The sequence below is a fragment of the Cervus elaphus genome, chromosome 23, assembly GCF_910594005.1.
Source record: "Cervus elaphus chromosome 23, mCerEla1.1, whole genome shotgun sequence".
Taxonomy (NCBI): Eukaryota; Metazoa; Chordata; class Mammalia; order Artiodactyla; family Cervidae; genus Cervus; species Cervus elaphus.
This window is the reverse complement of record NC_057837.1, coordinates 72,165,860-72,178,829: the sequence shown is the minus strand read 5'-3', so window position 1 is coordinate 72,178,829 and position 12,970 is coordinate 72,165,860. Positions and strand designations below refer to the sequence as shown.

General features: G+C 45.3%; 1 protein-coding gene across 1 annotated transcript in view; it reads right to left on the bottom strand.

Moving 5' to 3' along the window:
* PKIG (cAMP-dependent protein kinase inhibitor gamma) overlaps window positions 1-2,739 on the bottom strand; it is a 77,484-nt gene extending 74,745 nt beyond the window's left edge. Inside the window, exon 1 of the mRNA XM_043883196.1 lies at window positions 2,584-2,739. The gene's annotated coding sequence lies outside the window, so the exon portion shown is untranslated. The remainder of the gene's footprint in view (window positions 1-2,583) is intronic.
* Window positions 2,740-12,970: the final 10,231 nt, after the last annotated feature.

Genomic DNA, 12,970 nt, shown 5'->3' with positions numbered 1-12,970 from the left:
CCTGGGTACATTTATTTTAAGGTTTATTCTTCAGTATTTATTTTTCATGTTGCTACTACCAATTCACCTATAATTCCATTTTCTTACTCCTACTGCTGGTATAAAGCTATTGTTTTTTGTCTCTCTTGTAGCTTGCTTATTTTTAACTCAATTCTCTTGGATTTTTTTCAGCAGATAATCATCTCGTAGGTAGACAATCATATCATTTAAGGAGTGATTAAGAGCAAAAGCTCTGGGCTCAGGACTGGATTCAAATCCTATGTGACCCGGGCTAAGCATTATACCCCAATGTCCTCATCCATAAGCTGGGAATTACACTAGAGGCTCTCTCTCTCCCAGGGTTGTTGTAAAGAGCATGCTTTCAATGGAGACTAGTGTACCTGGAGAGGGCTTAACACAATGCTAGTTCAATAAATGTCTCCTATCTGATGAGAAGGAATATAGAACTTTCCACATTTACATCTTTTATTTTTCTGCTGGCATTACACGGGCACATTCCTTTTCAGCAATTACCTTGCTTACCATATGTCCAGGAAAAAAAAAAAAAGAAACACGTCATCAGACTCTTTGTAAAGGATCTGTGCTGTGGATCGTATCCGTGCTCACATTTTTGGCAAGTTGTTTGTGCCATTTATTTTCCCCTGAGAAAATCTCCTGTATTTTCTGTCTCTCCCTCCCTTACTGGCTCTACCATCAGCACTGACATCTGCTCCTGTCTGTCTGCTGCTTAAAAAGACTTCACCTGATTCCCCAACTGCTCTCCAGCCTTCTCCTCGCCTCTCTTCACAGCCAAACTTCTTGGAGCTGCCTACACGTTACTTTCTCACATCCCACTCGCTCCTCATTCCACTGACATATTACACTGAACCTTTGGAAGATGCCGATATTATAGATTCCGCCCCCATCATTTCACCAAATCTGCTCAATTGGGTTTCTCGGTGACCTCTATATTTACTTAAGCAAAAGGCGTATTTTAACATGTAACTTATTTTACTTGAAATCTCAACTGCATCCAACAGAGTGGATCTCTTCCTTAGGCTTTCCTTACGACACTCTCCTAGTTTTCCTCCCACTTCTCTGGCCATTTTTTCTTGGTGTAGTTCCAAGTGAATGGTTCTGCCAAGAGTGTACAAGATAGTGACCCTGAATGATCAGGGCCTTAAAAAAACAAAAACAAAAAAACCACTCTCTGGATGGGTCTCTTCCGGTATTGATTCAGTTCTAGTTGTACTGGACTACTTCCATCACCATGGATGTACCTTTGAACATGTCTAGAATACATGCCATGAGGGTAGGAACCTGATTCCTTACACAGGGCTTGGCACATAACAGATGTTCAATAAATACATTTTTTTTTTTTAATCACCATAAATGAATAGCTGCAACGTGAAAAACAGACTGGAGGAGTGACGAGACCAAGAGGGAACACAAACCCCTGATCTTTGGAAACCACACCTCTGATCACACACACACACACCCCACACACACACTCACTGCCCTGATTTAAATCCTTTGGTGTTCCCCACCAACCCTCACAACAAAGTCCAAACTTACAGGGAGACACAAGAAAGTCTTTCAGAAGGGCACCTGCTTCTCTCTCAGACACACCTAGCTAGACCACTTCCACTTCCCGGAATCTGTCTCTAACCAGGCTATGAAATGTTAACAGATGTCCAAGAAGCCTGCATTTTCTCCCCAGGACCTTACGCTGGTCGGTTCTCTCTGCCCAGAACACTATGCACTCCACCAGCTTCATCTTCCGGCCAATACAAAGGTAGCTGTCATGTCTCATTTTGAAAAGCATCTTCTTTTGGAATCTCTCTTTGACCATCCTCCCCAACCTCATCTCCAGAAATCTGGGTTAACTGCCTTCTCTGTGTATTCACAGTCCCCTGAATGTCCAAAATCATAGCTGGAACCACAATGAGCTCCTATTTATACCTTAACACTGTGGAGTTCCCTGAGGACAAGGTGTCTCATTCACTTATTTTTACACCTGGCGATCAGCCCAGGCCCTGGAACACAACACATGCTCGATAATGGACCTTCTTTAGTAGTAGTAGTAATGATAAAAGCTCCCAAGGATTGAGGGTTTAGCTGCAAAGATCTGACATATATTATTTACTTTGTAATAACCTTCTAAAGTGAACTGAACTGAACCTTCTAAAACAGGTGCTGTGATTGTCCCCATTCTGCAGATGGGAAAACTGATGTACAAAGAAGTTAATCCTCTCTGGCCCCAGAAGAGTCGCACAGATGCTCGTTTTCGGCAGTTCGGAGTTCTTTGTCGACCCCCAAATAAGAGGTGCTTTTAAAAAAACTTTTGAATCAGGCCAATTGCCCCCACCCCCACCCCCAACATAATGAACAACGCAAAGCGACTCCCCGCCCGCGCCCGACGAAATTAAACTGCTCCAGGGGCTCCTCCCCGGCGCCAAGGATGGAGGAGTGGGGAGCCGCGGATAAAGGTCAGGCCCTGTCTCCTTTCCGGAAACCCCAGCGGCCCAGCCCCTCGCCCGCTGCGAAGAGTCGACGCCGGGAGCCGGGCGCTGGGCCGCGATTGCCCACCCGGCCCCTGCTCACCTGCCGTCCCGCCGCCAGCCGAGCCCGGGCCGCCGGCCCGCAGCGCCTCCCGAGGGCTGCCAGGCGCCCGCCGAGCTCAGCGGAGCCCGTTGCCTTGGCGACTGGAGCTGCCGAACTCCCGAGACTCGCGCTACGGCGGCTCGGAGGGGACCAGGAGGCGTCGCGGCCCCTTCCGCAGCCCCCGAGCGCGCCGAGGAGGGGCAGCGGGTGGAAGTCCTGCTTCTGAGCCGCGAGGGACCGGGGTTGGGGTTGGCAGCCTGAAAGTTGGCCCGGAGGGATGGGGGAGGGAAGGAAATGTTAAGGGGGAAAAGGGGACAGCCAGACCGGGGGAAGGACTTGTGCTTCGGATCCTGCCTGTGCCTCAGTTTCTCTTTCTGGCACCTGAGATGGAGACTATTCTGGGAGAGATGACGGAGCCGCAGGCGGAATCTTGCTAGACTGGGAATATTTAAAGAAGAAAACTGATGTGGGAGGGGTGGCGCATGCCTCTCTTTAATTTCTGAAGCAGTGGTATGACAAAGAATTCTTTTCTTTTCTTTTTTTTTTTTTGGTCATGCCCACCACCCGTGGGTAGTGAAAACTCCGAATCCTAACCACTGGACGGCCAGCCAGTTCCCCAAAGATTTTTTTTTTTTTTAACTGAAACCAAAACCAAACTGTTAGGTAGTTAGAATAGGGAAAAGGAGTCCAGAATGGCGGTGACTAAAAGACCTGGAAGGGAAAAGCCCACGAAAATAGAACAAAGAAAGGTCCGAGTACCGGAGTGAGAACCTCAGGTAAAACAAACAACACTCCTGGCCGGCCCAATTTACATAGGACAGGCCCAGGGACAGAGAAACATATAAAAAGAGGAGCCAAAGCCCTCTTCCCTCTCTCTCTCTCCCTGGCGATGGGGCGCTCTTCTCTTCACGTCTTTGGATCGACGTGCCCTCACGCCTTGAAGATGGATTTTCCTGCTATTATCTAAATAAAATAGAGCTGTAACACCGATTTATTTAAGAGCTATAACACAGTCTGTCCAAGAGCTGAGAGCTGTGACCCGCCGAGGGGGCTTTAATGTCCGTCACTCCAAATTTTTATTGTGACGAGGCAAAGAACCCAGGAGCATACATTTGCCTGACAAAACCAACCAACCAAACAAAACCCCTTGTTTCTTTGGGTTCATGGTGAGAATGAGTTCACCAGATTTAATTTCAGTGTGGGAAATAACATACTGTAACCTGTGATCAGCAGTTATAGTTCGTGGAATAATCCTGCAGATAATTTTGGGACATGAACATAAAGGATATTCATTGGTTCATTGTTTATAACAGTAGAAGGGCTGAGAAGAAGCTAAACATCCAGGACTAGCGAATTAAATGCTTTATAGTACATCCATAAAATGGATTATCATAGAAAGAACTAATGAGGACTGAGACAGATGTAGATACACTTTAGTTATAGACTGGTCTTCAAGCTGTGCATACAGCTATCAACTGGAAAAAAAAAAAGCACAACCTAAAAGTTGAGAATTTTGGCAGACAAAATTGAGGATTTAAGTCCAGGACACACCCTCTCAGATAACTTTGAGAAACTGCTCTGAAAAGATGAGGGAGGATCTGGGATATGTTGGAGTTTTTGCAACACAGATTACTGTTAAAGAAAACCAGACATCTCAAGTTTAAGAATGTAGCGCTTTTCTACGTATGGGTTTTTCTGTGTAAGAGTCGAGAGCACGCTGAAATCATTTCTTTGATATGCACCGTAACTACTTAGGGCCAGTATCCAGATTTTCTCCATCCTGAATTCCCTCAGGCGCACAGCTGGAGTGACTGCAGCGGCCAAGGGTTTGTCTCCATCCTGAGTTCCTTCAGGGCTCACTGTCCTAGGTGGTGGTAATGGCTGCAACACCCTTTTTTTTCTGACATGTGTCACTTAGAAGTTGGCACTTACCATTGGTACTTGCTGTCTACCTTTGTGGCAGTTAAGAGCTGCTGCAGTTGCTGACCTTCAGCACCTCCTGAAAGAAGTCAGGGATGGAGATCAGGAATGAGGCACTCTGTGCTCTGGGGAAAACTGGCAAAACAGGTCTCCAGATAGTTAAATAGTTTCAAAAGATGGTTTTAATGAGCCCCAGTCTTGCATTTCATCATATCAAGAAAAGCACTAAAATCTTTGATGGTGATGTCAGCTTCTCATGACTAATAGAAGTCTTCATGAGACTAGCAGCAGCAACCTTCAGCAAAAATGCATGCTTGATTTTATGTACTCCCGCATCATCAAAATCACATATATACTGAACTCCCCCCCCCCTCCCCGCCCCCCACCTACCTCTTTGGAGCAGCTTCTCGGAGCTGTCTGAAATGCTGTCTCCCAGGCTATAGTCCTCATTTTGCTCTCACGTGCATTTATTTTCAGTCGACACATGGCAGGCAACATTTTTCATTTCACACAGCGATAGTCTCCTAACTAGTCCTGTCTTTGCTTCTGCTCTAACCTCCAGCCCTGCCTCGGTCTCCTCTCTACCCCAAAACCAAAATGATCCCTTCAAAATGTAAACATGGTCACATCCTTCCCCTGCTCAAAAACTTCGTACTGAATAAAATCTAGAGTTACCATGGTCAACGACAGACACCCCCCGGTGAACTACCTCCACGCATACCTGTGCAATACTATCTCTCACCGTGTTCCCTCTTGCCCATGCTCCAGTCTCCCTGGCTTTGTGGTTTTTAAGATAAGCAAACTTCTATCATGGGAATCCCAAGTGGTTCAGTGGTAAAGAATCTGCCTGCCAATGCAGCAGACGCAAGTTCAATCCCTAGGTTGGGAAGATCCCCTGGAGGACGAAATGACTCTTGCCTGGAAAATCCCAAGGACAGAAGAGACTGGCAGGCTACAGTCCATGGGGTTGCAGAGAGTCAGACACAACTGAGCGAGTGGGCATGCATGCATACTTCTAGCTCAGGGATTTCCCTCCTGCTGTTCCACATTGGAACCACTTTTCCTCCAGATATTCCCATGACTTTCGCACTTCCTTCAAATATCTGCTCAAATGTCAGGTCTTCTAAAAGATTTGTCCAGACTACTTTCTTTAAAAAAGACCCACCAACTCTGTCTTGTCTTCTCCTGGCTTATTTTTTCTTCACAGCTCTTGTCAGTATCTGATGTCATTTTATACAGTTATTTGTTGCCTGTTACTTTTTGTTCCCAGTGAATTTAAGGTTCTTGCCTCATCTTGAAAGAATTCAGAGACAAGCAAGGAGGCTAAGAAAGTAAAGTGAGAATTTATTTAAGCAAGAATATGCCCTCCAATACTTTGGCCACCTGAAGTGAAAAGCCAATTCATTGGAAAAGACCCAGATGCTGGGGAAGATAGAAGTCAGGAGGAGAAGGGGACGACAGAGGATGATGTGGTTGGATGGCATCACTGACTCGATGGACATGAGTTTGAGCACGCTCCGGGAGATAGTGACGGACAGGGAAGCCTGGCGCGCTGCAGTCCTTGGGGTCTCAAAGAGGCAGGCATGACTTAGGGACTGAACTACAATGCCCTCAGAGGGAGGGTGGGAAGACAGGTCAGCAGCTGCTGCCCTGGATTTCTCTGGCAAGCCAGATATGAGGGGCATACAAATGAAGGGGTGGAATATTCACTGGGGAAGGGGGAGTTTGGAGGTCATAGTCCCTGATTTTTATCCCAGCTCCATCTTACCAAGCAGAGGAGGGGTTTTTGTCCTTATTCAGCTTGGATCACAGGGGTCATGGCATTGGTGCATGATGGGAACTTATCTGCTCACTTAATGAAGCTAATTTTATTGTAATGAGAGCATAATGAGCAACAGGTTACATGCCTATGCAGGAGATTCCCGCCTTTCCTCGCCTTTCTTTGTCTGCTTGCAGGATACTTATCACCCAAAAGGTGTGGTTTCCTGTCAGTCTGGAGGTTCCTGCCTTTCTTTGTCTGTCACTGGACTTTTGCTGTTTACAGCAAAAACAAAAATGAGTGAAAGGCCTTTGGCACATATAAGCCAAAGAGGCTTGGAAGAGTTAAACAACCTTGGTTATTCTTTAGCTGTTATTACTCACAAACACTTGTAGCTGGGCTTGTCCTTCACAAAGCTAATTACTCTCTGACTTCTTATGAATTGTACTCTGCACCTGGCATCCTTCTCCCCCTACACTCTGTTGTATCATTCTGTATTTCAAAAAGGTCGGGGGCCGACAACTTCAGGGACACTAGACCTGGTTGCTGAGTTGCCTGGTGCCAGCTGTAGCCGTTTTAAAACTTCACAAAAGAGAAAAAAAAAAAAGCAAGACCTTCATGACCTTTCCCTATTCCCAAGAGAACAGGGCACAGTTCTTGAGGTACTAGCCTAGTGCGTATTCCTTTTGCCTGGCAAAAATAATAAAGCTACTCTTTTCTATTTTCTCCAATTCTATCTCGTATTTCTATTTGGCATCAGTGGGCAGGGAGCCAAGATTTCGGCCACATTGTCCTGCCCCTTGGCCTCTCGCCCCTATTCTTCTGCTCAAACCTAGCTACTTACCTGCTCTAACATTTCAGTACAATGCATGCGGTGCGTGCGTGCCAAGTTGCTTCAGTTGTACCCGACTCTGTGCGACCTCATGGACTGTAGCTCGCCAGTCTCCTCTGTCCATGGGACTCTCCAGACAAGAATACTGGAGTGGGTTGCCATGTCCTCCTCCAAGGGATCTTCCTGACCTAGGGATCGAACCCACGTCTCTTACGTCTAACCTGCGTTGGCAGGCGGGTTCCTTACCGCTAAGACCACCTGCAAAGTGTCAACCACGGATTGGCACTTGCTGTGGGTGCTTGCCATCAACCTCTACAAGGATTAATCACGTGGCACTGCAGCTGGTGACCTCCAACACCCCCGAAGGAGCTCAGGGTGGAGAGCAGAAATGAGGGACCTTGCGCTTTGGGAAACTGGCAGGACAGGTCTTCAGATAGTTAGATATTCTCGGGAGCTGATTTTATGAGCCCAGTTCTTACATTTCCTCAATCTAGAGAAGCACTAAGATCCTTCGTGGTGGCTATTGCTTCTCATGACCAGCACAAACTTTGAGAGCAGCAGAAAATTCCTACCAAAAAAGATGTGCTTGATTGCATGTACTTCCCCCTTTGCCAAAATCACATATCACAAAATCCTCAGAGGGGTCTCTCAGAGCTATCTGAGGTGCTGTCTCCCAGGCTGCAATCCTTGCTTTGCCCCCAATAAAACTAAACTTGCCACTCTCATATTGTGCATATTTTTTAGTCGACAACAGCATAAACTCTTCTAAGAGCAAGCATTTTGTTTGCTCCCTGCTCTCCTCTCATTACTGGGAACAGTGCCTAGCGCATAGTAAGAGCTTGGTAACTATTTCTTAAATGAATGAATAAGTTATGTGAAATAAGCAATGTTGCAACACCACGTGGTTGGACTGCGACTATAGGTAAAAAATGGAGAGGTAGATAATTCATATAGTGCTGGCATGGGCATACATGAACTCTGGAAACAGATTTGGGAGATGGAGGAAGTAAGCTCATACATTTTCACTGTATGTTCTCGTGAAATAAAATATTGCCTGTAAGGTCAGTAAACAAAGGATCCAGCCACTAGATTACAGACTCCTCAGGCAGTGAGCCCTGAGGGAACTCAGGAAGGAAACAGACTGCCAGCCATCTAGCAGTCATCTTGAGGAATCTCAGGATGAGAAAACACAGGATAAATACAGATAGCCGAAGTGCTTATCAAAGGAATGATTTCAGTGAGCCTAGACTCTTGCATCTTCCCATACATAGGAAAGCGCTAAATTCCTTAACTTGAGATATCTAGTTTTCTTTGAACAACAGTAACCTTTTGTTCTGACTACCTAGCGGTTGTCACAAAATCTCTATATATCCTGGCCTCTTCTCTTCTTTTCAACAGTTTTCTCAGCATTTATCTGAGATGCTGCGTCCCGGGCTTGGGCTTGAAGTTCCATGAATGTCCGCCAAATAAAACAACTCTCAGCTTTTAGGTTGTGCTTGTTTTTTTTCAGCCGACTTTCTTTTATGCGGTATTTTAAAAAATCAAATACATGGGTTACCTTTTCAAACAATATATAGGAATATAAGTGATGAGATCATTCCACCCCCAAATACACCACTTTGGCATAAGGATTATTTCCAGCTGAAGACAACTGAGAAGCAGATGCAGAAAAGCTCTCTGCCGTCCCCCTGTAAATTTCCCTTTGTTCTTTACATCTGTGTCTCTTTTGCTGCCCTGTATGTAGGATCATTGTTACCGTCTTTCTAATTAAAATAAATTAATTTTTAAGAATTTCCCTTCGTGGAGGTGTCCCTAATCTCCTCTCTACCAGGAAGAGCAAAAGTTAATCACAGGAGAGACAACTCTAGATAGACTCTTATCAGTGAGAGGAACAACAAAACAAACTGACTGAAACATCCTTATCTTCCATTAGTTTCGCCCATATATTTACTTTTCCACAGGCTGCCACTTTTTAAAAGCCATAAACCCTTATCCTTTGTCTAATCACTTCTCCACAAATTTAAAATGTAAGGCTCCACAGGCTTCACCAGCCCCATAACAGGACCTCAAAGGGGAGGAGGAAATTTTTCCTCTGCTTTGCATAACAGTGAGCCCCCCACCCCAGAAGAGATGTTGCTGAAGGATCCTTACAGGAAGTGGGAAAGTGGAATAGATGATCTCAAAGATCCCTTGATTACAGGAAGTGGGAAAGTGGAATAGATGATCTCAAAGATCCCTTGATCTCGGAGAGGCTGTGATGAGAGGTGGCTTGAAGCCAGATCTAAGTTCCCTGTCCAGGAATTGAACCTCCTTTCCTGGAAGAAAAGCAGGAATCCTAACCACTAGACCATCAGGGGCTAGAGGCTAGAAGCAAAATTTCCCTAGCCCTTGTGCCCATTGAAAAATGCCATTTCTCAAGAAGGCAAAACTGTAAAAACAAGTACAAAGTTTATTATTAATGACACAGTACAAGTAGGAGAGCGCTCAGACAGAGAAACTGTTTGTTACAGAAGCAACGCACCCAGAGAGAAAGGTGTGGGCATGCTCCCCAGTAAGGAGGAGCAGGAAAGAGATGATTGGTGTTGTTCAGTTGCCTAATCATGTCCCACTCTTCCCGACGCCATGGACTGCAGCACGCCAGGCCTCCCTGTCCTTCACCATCTCCTGGAATTTGCCCAAGTTCATGTCCATTACATCGGTGATGCCATCCAGCCATCTCGTCCTGTTGCCCTCTTCTTCTGCCAGCAATCTTTCCCAACATCGGGGTCTTTCCCTAGTAAGGAGGAGCAGTAAAGAGGTGGTTAAGTTCACTCAAATAGGGCAGTTCTTCTGGTTCTTTGTTTCAGTTCAGTTCAATTCAGTCACTCAGTCATGTCCGACTCTTTGCGACCCCATGAATCGCAGCATGCCAGGCCTCCCTGTCCATCACCAACTCCCAGAGTTTACTCAAACTCATGTCCATCAAGTCGGTGATGTCATCCAGCCATCTCCTCCTCTGTCGTCCCCTTCTCCTCCTGCCCCCAATCCCTCCCAGCATTAGGGTCTTTTCCAATGAGTCAACTCTTTACCTTTGGCCAATTATCTGGCTTCTTTTTTCATACCTGCCCTGCCCTAGGACCCACACTAACATGCGTGTGCAACTTTTTTTCCAAGATGGATTCCAGCCCAGAGGCCTCTGGGGGATAGGGAGAAGGGGCTTTGGCATTGAGTAAGCCCCGGGAGTTGGTGATGGACAGGGAAGCCTGGTGTGCTGCAGTCTACAGGGTTGCAAAGAGTCAGACATGACTGAGCGACTGAACTGAACTGAACTATGGAGTGGTGCCCCCTCCTTTCTGACCCCCAAGGAGTCTTCCTGCACATGTGCAGCATCTCCCTTGCCCCCAGGAGGGGACATATGTGACCTCTTTATCTTTTTCTCAAACAGGGTTTAGCCCCTCCCTGTCCCTACCATAGCTATTATCCTCAAATGTCCACAGGAAACAAAGCCTGGTTATTTATCCTGTTTCTATTTCGAAGTGCAAACAGGAGGCTTATTATAAATGCCTAACCTGGAGCCCACCTACCTCCTGTCTCAGGAAATGCAAACAGGAGACTAGTTTGTCTGGCCTAAACCCCATCTATCTCCTGCCTCACCCTCTCCCCCACCTCTGCCACCTAGATGAAGCACATTTAACCGTTTAGGGTCAGAAACACTGAGATGGGTAGGGTCCCACATGGGAGGACTAATGCTTGCAGGTCAGAAAGTGAAAAAACTTCAGCTGCTGGCTAGACCCAATGTTCCTTACTGAACATAAACAAGTGCTCACAGAATATAAGCAAATATCAGACAAGGTAACTCTGTATTTGGAGCAAGACATAGACAAGGAAGGCCACTTTGGAACCACAAATATGACTCAACATTCTCCTCCTCTAACAGGAGTGGGTCCTGCTTTTCTTTCACAGGCAACTCCGGCCTGGCTTGAATTCTTTCTTCTGGATAAAAATTATTAAGATACCTAGTTACTGAATTGTCCTTGCTTCTTAACTGTGTCCAATCCAAAAATGTTCCTCACTTCCTTAAGCCCCTCCTTAGAGGAAACCAACACAAACCCAAATTCTATAATAAGCTCTTCCCAACTTCCTCTTATTAAGATACCTTGTGGCTTCTCTTAATGCATTCTCCCTTCAAACAAGAATTCTCTAAGCAAGAATCCTGGAGTGGGTTGCCATTCCTTTTTCCAGGGGATCTTCCCAACCTAGAGGTTGAACCCTGGTCTCCTGCATGGCAAGATGATTGTTTACCATCTGAGTCACCAGGGAAGCCCTGAAGCAAGCTAAGTAACTCTAATCCTTTCTGACTGTGGGTATGTTCCTGGTAGAATCTGATCATGGGCTTTATCACAGTCTTAGCTTTTTTCTGCCCAATCCAATGATGTCCAGACAGACAGAAGCAAGGATTTTAAGGGCTACCTAGAAGGTTCTGTGGTCCTGAAACAATCTCACTTGGGAAGTTCGTTTGCGGTTCAGAAAGAGAAAGAGGCTGAGGCAGGAATTAGGAAAGCTTGAGTAATTCTTCTTCCTCTGCCATCAACCCTTTCTGTGACTTTAGGCAAATCATTTCGAGTCTTTTTCCATTTTTTGTACAAGAAAAGATTAGAATATATGTCTAAGACTTCTTCCAACCTGAATATTTTAGGATTCAAACCCTACAGGTTCTTATACTCACAGGTAAAATTTTCCCTACACTAGTTATTTGTATAACACTGCCATCATTGTCATATCTACATACCACTGATTCTGTTCAGTTTGTAAGTTGTTTTTCCAATTTTTTTCTTTCAATGAACTCAACTTATACTTAAATTTGCAAAGGAAAATTTACACTATTACTTGCTGGGAAATCAAGTATTGCTTGGTAGAAGTGGAAGAATTTCTACAAACACACACATACACACACCCTAAAACAATGCTATGTAACTGTAGATGTGATTTACCTTTTTATTTTCTTTTGTGATTTACCTTTTGATAAGATTTTAAAAATGAAGCCTTCACCGTGTTTAAAAAAGGGAGACATGCAAATGTCAGAAAAATGTTAAATACATCCTAGTCACCAACATACTTTCTCTTGAGTTTGAAACAAGACCCTCTCACTTTCCCTTTCAGTTCAGTTCAGTTCAGTCACTCAGTCATGTGACTGTGACCCCATGGACTGCAGCATGTCAAGCCTCCCTGTCCATCACCAACTCCTGGAGTTTACTCAAACTCATGTCCATTGAGTGGGTGATGCGATCCAACCATCTCATCCTCTGTTGTCCCCTTCTCCTCCCGCCTTCAATCTTTCCCAGCATCAGGGTCTTTTCCAATGAGTCAGTTCTTCGCATCAGGTGGCCAAAGTATTGGAGTTTCAATTTCAGCATCAGTCCTTCCAATGAATATTCAGGACTGATTTCCTTTAAGATGGACTGGTTGGATCTCCTTGCAGTCCAGGGGCTCTCAAGAGTCTTCTCCAACACCACAGTTCAAAAGCATCAATTCTTTGGCGCTCAGCTTTCTTTATGGTCCAACTCTCATATCCATACATGACTACTGAAAAAACCATAGCTTTGACTAGATGGACCTTTGTTGGCAAAGCAATGTCTCTGCTTTTTAATATGCTGTCTAGATTGGTCATAACTTTCCTTCCTTCTTTTCTTTTGCCTTTCAGTGTAACTTAATGTCCTGTTTGGGGATTCCTTGGTGGCTCAGATGGTAAAGAATCTGCCTGCAGTGCTAGAGACCCGGGTTCCATCCCTAGGTCAGGGAAGACATTTACATAAAAGTGAATCCTTAGATCCTTTCATTCACCCCAAATGATTTATAAATGCCACATTTTAGGAAACAGTGCCCATCTTTTCTGCTTA